Genomic DNA, 13,223 nt, shown 5'->3' on the forward strand with positions numbered 1-13,223 from the left:
CAGGATGAGTTTCGGGACGAAATTCCATGTCTAAAAATGGTGCTACTTCCACTTTTTAAAAATAGAGACTTTTTGGTGCCTGGGGAAGAAAACGCATGACTTAATGTTCATGAAAAATGCTGCCCAGGAACCAAAATGTTTTTTGAAGCCAATTTTTTTTTTTGAAACGAAATGCAAAAAGGTACACCAGGATGAGTTTCGGGACGAAATTCCATGTCTAAAAATGGTGCTACTTCCACTTTTTAAAAATCGCGCCTTTTTGGTGCCTGGGGAAGAAAACGCATGACTTAATGTTCATGAAAAATGCTGCCCAGGAACCAAAATGTTTTTTGAAGCCAATTTTTTTTTTTTTTTGAAACCAAATGCAAAAACAGACACCAGGATGAGTTTCGGGATGAAATTCCATGTCTAAAAATGGTGTTGCTTACACTTTTTAAAAATCGAGCCTTTTTGGTGTCTGGGGAAGAAAACGCGTGACTTAATGGTCAGGAAAAATACTGCCCAGGAACCAAAATGTTTTTTGAAGCCAAATTTTTTTTGAAACCAAATTTAAAAACGGACACCAGGATGAGTTTTGGGATGAAATTCCATGTCTAAAAATGGTGTTGTTTCCACTTTTTAAAAATCGAGCGTTTTTGATTCCTGGGGAGGAAAATGCGTGACTTAATGGTCAGGAAAAATGCTGCTCAGGAACCAAAATGTTTTTGGAAGCCAATTTTTTTTTAAAACAAAGGCAAAAACAGACACGAGGACAAGATTGAGGGTGGAATTCCATGTTTAAAAATGGTGTTGCTTCCATTATTAAAAAACTGAGCCTTTTTGGTGCCTGGGGAAGTAAACGCGTGACTTAAATGTCAGGAAAAATACTGCCCAGGAACCAAAATGTTTTTTGAAGCCAAATTTTTTTTGAAACCAAATTCAAAAACGGACACCAGGATGAGTTTCGGGATGAAATTCCATGTCTAAAAATGGTGTTGCTTACACTTTTTAAAAATTGAGCCTTTTTGGTGCCTGGGGAAGAAAACGCGTGACTTAATGGTCAGGAAAAGTGCTGCCCAGGAATCAAAATGTTTTTTGAAGCCAAATTTTTTTTTTGAAACCAAATTCAAAAACGGACACCAGGATGAGTTTCGGGACGAAATTCCATGTCTAAAAATGGGGTTACTTCCACTTTTTAAAAATAGAGCCTTTTTGGTGTCTGGGGAAGAAAACGCGTGACTTAATGGTCAGGAAAAATACTGCCCAGGAACCAAAATGTTTTTTGAAGCCAAATTTTTTTTGAAACCAAATTAAAAAACGGACACCAGGATGAGTTTTGGGATGAAATTCCATGTCTAAAAATGGTGTTGTTTCCACTTTTTAAAAATCGAGCGTTTTTGATTCCTGGGGAGGAAAATGCGTGACTTAATGGTCAGGAAAAATGCTGCTCAGGAACCAAAATGTTTTTGGAAGCCAATTTTTTTTTAAAACAAAGGCAAAAACAGACACGAGGACAAGATTGAGGGTGGAATTCCATGTTTAAAAATGGTGTTGCTTCCATTATTAAAAAACTGAGCCTTTTTGGTGCCTGGGGAAGTAAACGCGTGACTTAAATGTCAGAAAAAATACTGCCCAGGAACCAAAATGTTTTTTGAAGCCAAATTTTTTTTTTGAAACCAAATTCAAAAACGGACACCAGGATGAGTTTCGGGATGAAATTCCATGTCTAAAAATGGTGTTGCTTCCACTTTTTAAAAATTGAGCCTTTTTGGTGCCTGGGGAAGAAAACGTGTGACTTAATGGTCAGGAAAAATACTGCCCAGGAACCAAAATTTTTTTTGAAGCCAAATTTTTTTTGAAACCAAATTCAAAAACGGACACCAGGATGAGTTTCGGGATGAAATTCCATGTCTAAAAATGGTGTTGCTTACACTTTTTAAAAATCGAGCCTTTTTGGTGTCTGGGGAAGAAAACGCGTGACTTATTGATCAGGAAAAATACTGCCCAGGAACCAAAATGTTTTTTGAAGCCAAATTTTTTTTGAAACCAAATTCAAAAACGGACACCAGGATGAGTTTCGGGACGAAATCCCATGTCTAAAAATGGGGTTACTTCCACTTTTTAAAAATCGGGCCTATTTGGTGCCTGGGGAAGAAAACGCATGACTTAATGTTAATGAAAAATGCTGCCCAGGAACCAAAATGTCTTTTGAAGCCAAATTTTTTTTTTGAAACCAAATGTAAAAACAGAGACAAGGATGAGTTTCGGGACGAAATTCCATGTCTAAAAATGGTGTTGCTTCCACTTTTTAAAAATTGAGCCTTTTTGGTGCCTGGGGAAGAAAACGTGTGACTTAATGGTCATGAAAAATGCTGCCCAGGAATCGAAATGTTTTTTGAAGCCAAATTTTTTTTGAAACCAAATTCAAAAACGGACACCAGGATGAGTTTCGGGATGAAATTCCATGTCTAAAAATGGTGTTGCTTACACTTTTTAAAAATTGAGCCTTTTTGGTGCCTGGGGAAGAAAACGCATGACTTAATGTTCATGAAAAATGCTGCCCAGGAACCAAAATGTTTTTTGAAGCCAATTTTTTTTTTTGAAACGAAATGCAAAAAGGTACACCAGGATGAGTTTCGGGACGAAATTCCATGTCTAAAAATGGTGCTACTTCCACTTTTTAAAAATCGCGCCTTTTTGGTGCCTGGGGAAGAAAACGCATGACTTAATGTTCATGAAAAATGCTGCCCAGGAACCAAAATGTTTTTTGAAGCCAATTTTTTTTTTTTTTTGAAACCAAATGCAAAAACAGACACCAGGATGAGTTTCGGGATGAAATTCCATGTCTAAAAATGGTGTTGCTTACACTTTTTAAAAATCGAGCCTTTTTGGTGTCTGGGGAAGAAAACGCGTGACTTAATGGTCAGGAAAAATACTGCCCAGGAACCAAAATGTTTTTTGAAGCCAAATTTTTTTTGAAACCAAATTAAAAAACGGACACCAGGATGAGTTTTGGGATGAAATTCCATGTCTAAAAATGGTGTTGTTTCCACTTTTTAAAAATCAAGCGTTTTTGATTCCTGGGGAGGAAAATGCGTGACTTAATGGTCAGGAAAAATGCTGCTCAGGAACCAAAATGTTTTTGGAAGCCAATTTTTTTTTAAAACAAAGGCAAAAACAGACACGAGGACAAGATTGAGGGTGGAATTCCATGTTTAAAAATGGTGTTGCTTCCATTATTAAAAAACTGAGCCTTTTTGGTGCCTGGGGAAGTAAACGCGTGACTTACATGTCAGGAAAAATACTGCCCAGGAACCAAAATGTTTTTTGAAGCCAAATTTTTTTTTTGAAACCAAATTCAAAAACGGACACCAGGATGAGTTTCGGGATGAAATTCCATGTCTAAAAATGGTGTTGCTTACACTTTTTAAAAATCGAGCCTTTTTGGTGCCTGGGGAAGAAAACGCGTTACTTAATGGTCAGGAAAGATGCTGCCCAGGAATCAAAATGTTTTTTGAAGCCAAATTTTTTTTTGAAACCAAATTCAAAAACGGGTACCAGGATGAGTTTCGGGATGAAATTCCATGTCTAAAAATGGTGTTGCTTACACTTTTTAAAAATTGAGCCTTTTTGGTGCCTGGGGAAGAAAACGCGTGACTTAATGGTCAGGAAAAGTGCTGCCCAGGAATCAAAATGTTTTTTGAAGCCAAATTTTTTTTTTGAAACCAAATTCAAAAACGGACACCAGGATGAGTTTCGGGACGAAATTCCATGTCTAAAAATGGGGTTACTTCCACTTTTTAAAAATAGAGCCTTTTTGGTGCCTGGGGAAGAAAACGCATGACTTAATGTTCATGAAAAATGCTGCCCAGGAACCAAAATGTTTTTTGAAGCCAATTTTTTTTTTTTTTTTGAAACCAAATGCAAAAACAGACACCAGGATGAGTTTCGTGATGAAATTCCATGTCTAAAAATGGTGTTGCTTCCACTTTTTAAAAATTGAGCGTTTTTGGTTCCTGGGGAGGAAAACGGGTGACTTAATGGTCAGGAAAATTACTGCCCAGGAACTAAAATGTTTTTTTGAAGCCAAATTTTTTTTTGAAACCAAATGCAAAAACGGCCACCAGGATGAGTTTCGGGATGAAATTCCATGTCTAAAAATGGTGTTGCTTACACTTTTTAAAAATCGAGCCTTTTTGGTGTCTGGGGAAGAAAACGCGTGACTTAATGGTCAGGAAAAATACTGCCCAGGAACCAAAATGTTTTTTGAAGCCAAATTTTTTTTGAAACCAAATTAAAAAACGGACACCAGGATGAGTTTTGGGATGAAATTCCATGTCTAAAAATGGTGTTGTTTCCACTTTTTAAAAATCGAGCGTTTTTGATTCCTGGGGAGGAAAATGCGTGACTTAATGGTCAGGAAAAATGCTGCTCAGGAACCAAAATGTTTTTGGAAGCCAATTTTTTTTTAAAACAAAGGCAAAAACAGACACGAGGACAAGATTGAGGGTGGAATTCCATGTTTAAAAATGGTGTTGCTTCCATTATTAAAAAACTGAGCCTTTTTGGTGCCTGGGGAAGTAAACGCGTGACTTAAATGTCAGAAAAAATACTGCCCAGGAACCAAAATGTTTTTTGAAGCCAAATTTTTTTTTTGAAACCAAATTCAAAAACGGACACCAGGATGAGTTTCGGGATGAAATTCCATGTCTAAAAATGGTGTTGCTTCCACTTTTTAAAAATTGAGCCTTTTTGGTGCCTGGGGAAGAAAACGTGTGACTTAATGGTCAGGAAAAATACTGCCCAGGAACCAAAATTTTTTTTGAAGCCAAATTTTTTTTGAAACCAAATTCAAAAACGGACACCAGGATGAGTTTCGGGATGAAATTCCATGTCTAAAAATGGTGTTGCTTACACTTTTTAAAAATCGAGCCTTTTTGGTGTCTGGGGAAGAAAACGCGTGACTTATTGATCAGGAAAAATACTGCCCAGGAACCAAAATGTTTTTTGAAGCCAAATTTTTTTTGAAACCAAATTCAAAAACGGACACCAGGATGAATTTCGGGACGAAATCCCATGTCTAAAAATGGTGTTACTTCCACTTTTTAAAAATCGGGCCTTTTTGGTGCCTGGGGAAGAAAACGCATGACTTAATGTTAATGAAAAATGCTGCCCAGGAACCAAAATGTCTTTTGAAGCCAAATTTTTTTTTTGAAACCAAATGCAAAAACGGACACCAGGATGAGTTTCGGGACGAAATTCCATGTCTAAAAATGGGGTTAGTTCCACTTTTTAAAAATAGAGCCTTTTTGGTGCCTGGGGAAGAAAACGCATGACTTAATGTTCATGAAAATTGCTGCCCAGGAACCAAAATGTTTTTGGAAGCCAAATTTTTTTTGAAACCAAATGTAAAAACAGAGACAAGGATGAGTTTCGGGATGAAATTCCATGTCTAAAAATGGTGTTGCTTCCACTTTTTAAAAATTGAGCCTTTTTGGTGCCTGGGGAAGAAAACGTGTGACTTAATGGTCATGAAAAATGCTGCCCAGGAATCGAAATGTTTTTTGAAGCCAAATTTTTTTTGAAACCAAATTCAAAAACGGACACCAGGATGAGTTTCGGGATGAAATTCCATGTCTAAAAATGGTGTTGCTTACACTTTTTAAAAATCGAGCCTTTTTGGTGTCTGGGGAAGAAAACGCGTGACTTAATGGTCAGGAAAAATACTGCCCAGGAACCAAAATGTTTTTTGAAGCCAAATTTTTTTTGAAACCAAATTCAAAAACGGACACCAGGATGAGTTTCGGGATGAAATTCCATGTCTAAAAATAGTGTTGCTTACACTTTTTAAAAATCGAGCCTTTTTGGTGTCTGGGGAAGAAAACGCGTGACTTAATGGTCAGGAAAAATCCTGCCCAGGAATCAAAATGTTTTTTGAAGCCAAATTTTTTTTTGAAACCAAATTCAAAAACGGACACCAGGATGAGTTTCAGGATGAAATTCCATGTCTAATAATGGTGTTGCTTACACTTTTTAAAAATCGAGCCTTTTTGGTGCCTGGGGAAGAAAACGCGTGACTTAATGGTCAGGAAAGGTTCTGCCCAGGAATCAAAATGTTTTTTGAAGGCAATTTTTTTTTGAAACCAAATTCAAAAACGGACACCAGGATGAGTTTCGGGATGAAATTCCATGTCTAAAAATGGTGTTGCTTCCACTTTTTAAAAATCGAGCCTTTTTGGTGTCTGGGGAAGAAAACGCGTGACTTAACGGTCAGGAAAAATGCTGCCCAGGAATCGAAATGTTTTTTGAAGCCAAATTTTTTTTGAAACCAAATTCAAAAACGGACACCAGGATGAGTTTCGGGATGAAATTCCATGTCTAAAAATGGTGTTGCTTCCACTTTTTAAAAATTGAGCGTTTTTGGTGCCTGGGGAAGAAAACGTGTGACTTAATGGTCATGAAAAATACTGCCCAGGAACCAAAATGTTTTTTGAAGCCAATTTTTTTTGAAACCAAATTCAAAAACGGACACCAGGATGAGTTTCACGATGAAATTCCATGTCTAAAAATGGTGTTGCTTCCACTTTTTAAAAATTGAGCGTTTTTGGTGCCTGGGGAAGAAAACGTGTGACTTAATGGTCATGAAAAATGCTGCCCAGGAATCGAAATGTTTTTTGAAGCCAAATTTTTTTTGAAACCAAATTCAAAAACGGACACCAGGATGAGTTTCACGATGAAATTCCATGTCTAAAAATGGTGTTGCTTCCACTTTTTAAAAATTGAGCGTTTTTGGTGCCTGGGGAAGAAAACGTGTGACTTAATGGTCATGAAAAATGCTGCCCAGGAATCGAAATGTTTTTTGAAGCCAAATTTTTTTTGAAACCAAATTCAAAAACGGACACCAGGATGAGTTTCGGGATGAAATTCCATGTCTAAAAATGGTGTTGCTTCCACTTTTTAAAAATTGAGCGTTTTTGGTGCCTGGGGAAGAAAACGTGTGACTTAATGGTCATGAAAAATGCTGCCCAGGAATCGAAATGTTTTTTGAAGCCAAATTTTTTTTGAAACCAAATTCAAAAACGGACACCAGGATGAGTTTCACGATGAAATTCCATGTCTAAAAATGGTGTTGCTTCCACTTTTTAAAAATCGAGCCTTTTTGGTGCCTGGGGAAGAAAACGCGTGACTTAATGGTCAGGAAAAGTGCTGCCTAGGAATCAAAATGTTTTTTGAAGCGAAATTTTTTTTTGAAACCAAATTCAAAAACGGACACCAGGATGAGTTTTGGGATGAAATTCCATGTCTAAAAATGGTTTTGTTTCCACTTTTTAAAAATCGAGCGTTTTTGATTCCTGGGGAGGAAAATGCGTGACTTAATGGTCAGGAAAAATGCTGCTCAGGAACCAAAATGTTTTTGGAAGCCAATTTTTTTTTAAAACAAAGGCAAAAACAGACACGAGGACAAGATTGAGGGTGGAATTCCATGTTTAAAAATGGTGTTGCTTCCATTATTAAAAAACTGAGCCTTTTTGGTGCCTGGGGAAGTAAACGCGTGACTTAATGGTCAGGAAAAATGCTGCCCAGGAACCAAAATGTTTTTTGAAGCCAAATTTTTTTTTTGAAATCAAATTCAAAAACGGACACCAGGATGAGTTTCGGGATGAAATTCCATGTCTAAAAATGGTGTTGCTTCCACTTTTTAAAAATCGAGCCTTTTTGGTGCCTGGGGAAGAAAACGCGTGACTTAATGGTCAGGAAAATTACTGCCCAGGAACCAAAATGTTTTTTGAAGCCAAATTTTTTTTTAAAACAAAGGCAAAAATGGACACGAGGACAAGATGGAGGGTGGAATTCCATGTTTTAAAATGGTGTTGCTTCCACTTTTTAAAAATTGAGCCTTTTTGGTGGCTGGGGAAGAAAACACGTGACTTAATGGTCAGGAAAAATACTGCCCAGGAACCAAAATGTTTTTTGAAGCCAAATTTTTTTTTGAAAGCAAATTCAAAAACGGACACCAGGATGAGTTTCGGGATGAAATTCCATGTCTAAAAATGGTGTTGCTTACACTTTTTAAAAATTGAGCCTTTTTGGTGCCTGGGTAAGAAAACGTGTGACTTAATGGTCAGGAAAAATACTGCCCAGGAACCAAAATGTTTTTGGAAGGCAATTTTTTTTTTTGAAACCAAATGCAAAAACGGACACGAGGACAAGATTGAGGGTGGAATTCCATGTTTAAAAATGGTGTTTCTTCCATTATTAAAAAACCGAGCCTTTTTGGTGCCTGGGGAAGAAAATGTGTGACTTAATGGTCAGGAAAAATGCTGCCCAGGAACCGAAATGTTTTTGGAAGGCAATTTTTTTTTTTAAACCAAATTCAAAAACGGACACCAGGATGAGTTTCGGGATGAAATTCCATGTCTAAAAATGGTGTTGCTTCCACTTTTTAAAAATTGAGCCTTTTTGGTGCCTGGGGAAGAAAACGCGTGACTTAATGGTCAGGAAAAATGCTGCCCAGGAATCAAAATGTTTTTTGAAGCCAATTTTTTTTTGAAACCAAATGCAAAAACGGACACCAGGATGAGTTTCGGGATGAAATTCCATGTCTAAAAATGGTGTTGCTTCCACTTTTTAAAAATTGAGCCTTTTTGGTGCCTGGGGAAGAAAACGTGTGACTTAATGGTCAGGAAAATTACTGCCCAGCAACCAAAATGTTCTTGGGAGGCAATTTTTTTTTTGAAACCAAATTCAAAAACGGACACCAGGATGAGTTTCGGGATGAAATTCCATGTCTAAAAATGGTGTTCCTTCCACTTTTTAAAAATCGAGCCTTTTTGGTGACCGGGGATGAAAATGCTGCTCAGGATTCTGTGGACCACCAAAATTTTCTCACCCGTTGGTGACCACTGTTATAATCCAACCCCCTGCTTAGGCAGGAAACCCTCCACCACTTCAGACAAATGGTTATCCAACCTCTTCTTAAAAACTTCCAGTGTTAGAGCATTCACAACTTCTGGAACCAAGCTGTTCCACTGATGAATTGTTCTGACTGTCAGGAAATTTCTCCTTAGTTCCTAAATTGCTTCATCCCTTCATTCCTGGAGCATCTCCCGCCACCCCAAAGAGCTACACTGCAATCTTGGCAATATGTTGCTTTGCTGAAAAAACGCCCCAGATGCGAAACTCGTTAAAAAGTCTTTATATTTCCCACCGACACGTTACGCTCAAAAGCCCATTTTCCTTTCTCAGTTACCGGGGTTGAGCTGGTATTTCTGGCTACCTTGCTTTCCTCCCCCCCCCCTCTATAAAGCAACAAATATATATATATATATATATATATACACATATACATACATACATACATACATACATACATACATATATATATATATACATATATATATATATACATACATATATATATATATAGATAGATAGATAGATAGATAGATAGATAGATAGATATAGATATAGATATAGATATAGATATAGATATAGATATAGATATAGATATAGATATAGATATAGATAAAGCCCAATGGAATTGTTTTGGGATTTCAAATACCTTCAATTCACACCTTCCTTAGGGGAAGTAGATAAAGCCGCAGAGGAATTCTATTGAAAGCTGCAAAAAGGAATTGTACAGAAGGCTGGTAGAAGAGGGTGTTTTAAGACCCCCTCCCTCCACAGAATAGAAGAGCTGGGGCCCATTGAAAAATAGAAACCCACCCCCCCACTTTCATCCTGAAGTTATGAAAGCTCCATGCAGAAAGAGTGAGGTGTATTTAGAGTGGAGTTGGGGGAGGAAAGGCAGTGAATTTACGATGCATTTCCACCTGGGAGCAGATTTATTTATTTATTTATTTATTTATTTATTTGTTTGTTTGTTTGTTTATTTATTTATTTATTTATTTAATTTCTATACCGCCTTTCTCCCATAGGACTCAAGGCGGTGTACAGCTAAGAAAAATATAGACACACAAACATCATAAAATTGCTAATTAAAATTATTACTTAGATTTGCACCAGAGTCCCTGAAAATTCCATACACAACTCGGCCCCCCTTTTGGGGGTGGGTGGGCTCTGCGAGTTCAAAAAGAGTGTTGCACAACCCCCCCCTTTGTGTTTTTTTTAAAAAAGAGCTCACCTGGCTTGAAATCCTCCGTGCCTAGGCTAGAAAAAAAAAAACACAACCCGCCGGAGCCCATTTTGACAGCTGTTTCTTGCATCTGGCGAAGTTAACGTTAGAATTCCACTTTTTTTTTTTCCCCTAGTGAATTCCAGAGTGCTGACAAGCTCTGGGTTATTTATGACCCCAGCAGGCAGAAAAGTGTAAGAGGAGTAGTAGTTAGCGGTGGAGTTGTACATTAAAGCATCTGTATGCTATTAAAGGAGAGAAGTTTGCTCGCCTGGTTTTGTTAAATCAAATCGGCGCCCTGGGATATAAAAAAAAAAAGGCATCGTTGATTTCTCTTGTAAGTGAGAGAGCATTGTTTGGGTTGCAAATATCTTATCCAGCTCTTTGGAAATGCTTTTTTTACCCCCAGGACCCTACTGAATGCCAGGCCTTGCCAGGAGCGGGATTTGGTGAGAAAGACAGTACTGCCCATTGGAAAGTGTCGTCTGCAATTCCAAAAGATGCTGGGCAACCCCACTCACATCTCCCAACCCAGCAGATCTCCCAAAGGATAGAGCCCTTCCTTTGCCATGTGCCGGCTTGGGCGAATGCCACCCTCTCCAAGCCCAGCGTTGATCTGTCCCCGTCCACACACACACACACAAACACAGCCAGCCGAGGGTTAAGAAAGTACTTGGCACGCACACAGGTCGTTATCTCAAACTTGGCAGCAATATAATCACGGTCTGCCAAGAGCTTTTACTGCAACAGATAACACAAAATTACATACGCATTGCAAATAGTCCAGCAAAACAATATTCCTTTCGGCAGCTTCAGACGTTGTTCAAGTGACTAGCCAAAGTTCGTTTTTGTTCGTCACGGAGTTTTACCAGCCACCACCCTCTCTTATATAGTCTCTGGGGTGTGGTCCAGTGACTCAGTTCTAATCCCTAGCATGCCTCCTTAACTGCTGCAACCGTTTATCACGCCTTCGTTGGCGTGCGTCCAGGAATGACGGCTCTCCTTCTTCGCTCTCATCCGAGACACCTGGCTCCTGGCTAATCTCCTCTCCCTCGGCCGGCACCTGAGACAGTGCCAGAGGGGAGGGGCCTGGAGAGGGAGGCCTGGCTGACTCCTCTCCCTCATGTTCGGAGCTTTCTTCCTCCGATGAGATAGGCTCAGAGGGCGGGGCCACAACAAGCGTGGTGATCACCGGGGAAGGGGGACAGACATTGGCACAAAGGCCCAAGGCTCACAAGCAGGAATCGGAGGGAGTTTCAGCAGCTTGGGGGAAGGGGGAGAAATCCCTCTTGGTGCATCTCATTGCCCCCCCTCCCTACCGAAATTCAGCAAAGAAAGGAACAGTGTCACCCCGACATTCCCGATCTCGCTTTGGCAATCGCCCTGTTCCCATCAGCTTTTAATTCACGCAGGATAGGGTTGGAAGAAGTGGTGGAGTTCAAATTTTTTTCCTGTGGGTGTGGCTTGGTGGGCCTGGCAGGGGAAGGATATTGCAAAATCCCCATTCCCACCCCACTCCTGGGGGAAGGCTATTGCAAAATCCCCATTCCCAACTCACTGGGGAAAGGATACTGCAAAATCCCCATTCCCACCCCACTCCTGGGGGGGAAGGATATTGCAAAATCCCCATTCCCACTCCACTCCTGGGGGGAAGGATATTGCAAAATCCCCATTCCCACTCCACTCCTGGGGGGGAAGGATATTGCAAAATCTCCATTCCCACTCCACTCCTGGGGGAGAAGGATATTGCAAAATTCCCATTCACACACCACTCCTGGTGGAAGGATATTGCAAAATCCCCATTCCCAACTCACCCCTGGGGGGGAAGGATATTGCAAACTCCCCATTCCCACCCCACTCCTGGGGGAAGGATATTGCAAAATCCCCATTCCCACCACACTCCTGGGACGAAGCATATTGCAAAATCCAAATTCCCACCCCACTCCCGGGAGAAGGATATTGCAAAATCCCTATTCCCACCCCACTCCTGGGACCAGCCAGAGGTGGTATTTGCCGGTTCTCCGAACTACTCAAAAATTTCCGCTACCGGTTCATCAGAACCTGCTGAATAGCACCCCTGGTTGGAAGGGACCTTAGAGGTCTTCTAGTCCAGCCCCCTGCTCAAGCAGGAGACACAGCTCCCTGCCGCTTTGCTGTTCTTGCAAAGGCCCTGTTCTCTTCTGCATTGCGCACAAGAGAAGCTATTCAGAGGTGGGTTTCAGCAGGTTCTGACCAGTTCTGGAGAACCCGTAGCGGATATTTTGAGTAGTTCGGAGAACCGTTCGTAAAAATTCTGACTGGCCCCGTCCCCATCTATTCTCTGCCTCCCAGGTCCCAGCTGATCGGGAGGAAATGGGGATTTTGCAGTATCCTTCCCCTGGAGTGGGGTGGGAATGGAGATTTTACAGTATCCTTCCCCTGCCATGCCCACCAAGCCACGCCCACCAAGCCATGCCCGCAGAACCGGTCGTAAAAAAATTTGAAACCCATCACTAAAGCTATTCCTGTGTCTGCTGTATTCCAACACGAGTGGCCAATCGACGAGTGTGTCCCAAGAGGCTTCGGACCCAGTCAGTCTGTCCCCTCCCACTGCATTCCCACTCACGCCAGGAATACAATTATTAAATTTGCAGAAGATACACAACAGTGGTGGGATTCCTCTCCGGGAGGGGGAGGGTGTGAGTCTGCCTATCGAGACGAGGTGGACCGGTTGCTTTCGTGGTGTGGAGACAATAACTTGGTCCTTAACCCCAATAAGACCAAGGAGCTTATTATAGTGGACTGCAGAAGGAATAGATCGAGACATCCAGCCTTTGCTTATCAATGGAGACCGAGTGGAGCAAGTGGCCAGCAACTGTTGTCATAAAAAGAGGACCTGACCTGGGGCACTCACATTGCAGCACTGATCAAAAGGGCCCAACAGAGATTCTACGACCTGAGACTTCTCAGGAAACAACAACTGAATGGAAAACTGGTGACCAAGTTCTACCGCTACACCAGAGAATATTTTGATTTACTGCACCTGCGTATGGTTTGCCCGCTGCACAGTGGCAGATAGTGACAGCGCTCCAGAGGGTCAACGTCATTGCCCAGAGGATCATTAGTTGCC

Source organism: Pituophis catenifer, unplaced genomic scaffold (genome assembly GCF_029215685.1).
Source record: "Pituophis catenifer annectens isolate HBS135680 unplaced genomic scaffold, rPitCat1.0.hap2 SCAF_35, whole genome shotgun sequence".
Lineage (NCBI taxonomy): Eukaryota > Metazoa > Chordata > Lepidosauria > Squamata > Colubridae > Pituophis > Pituophis catenifer.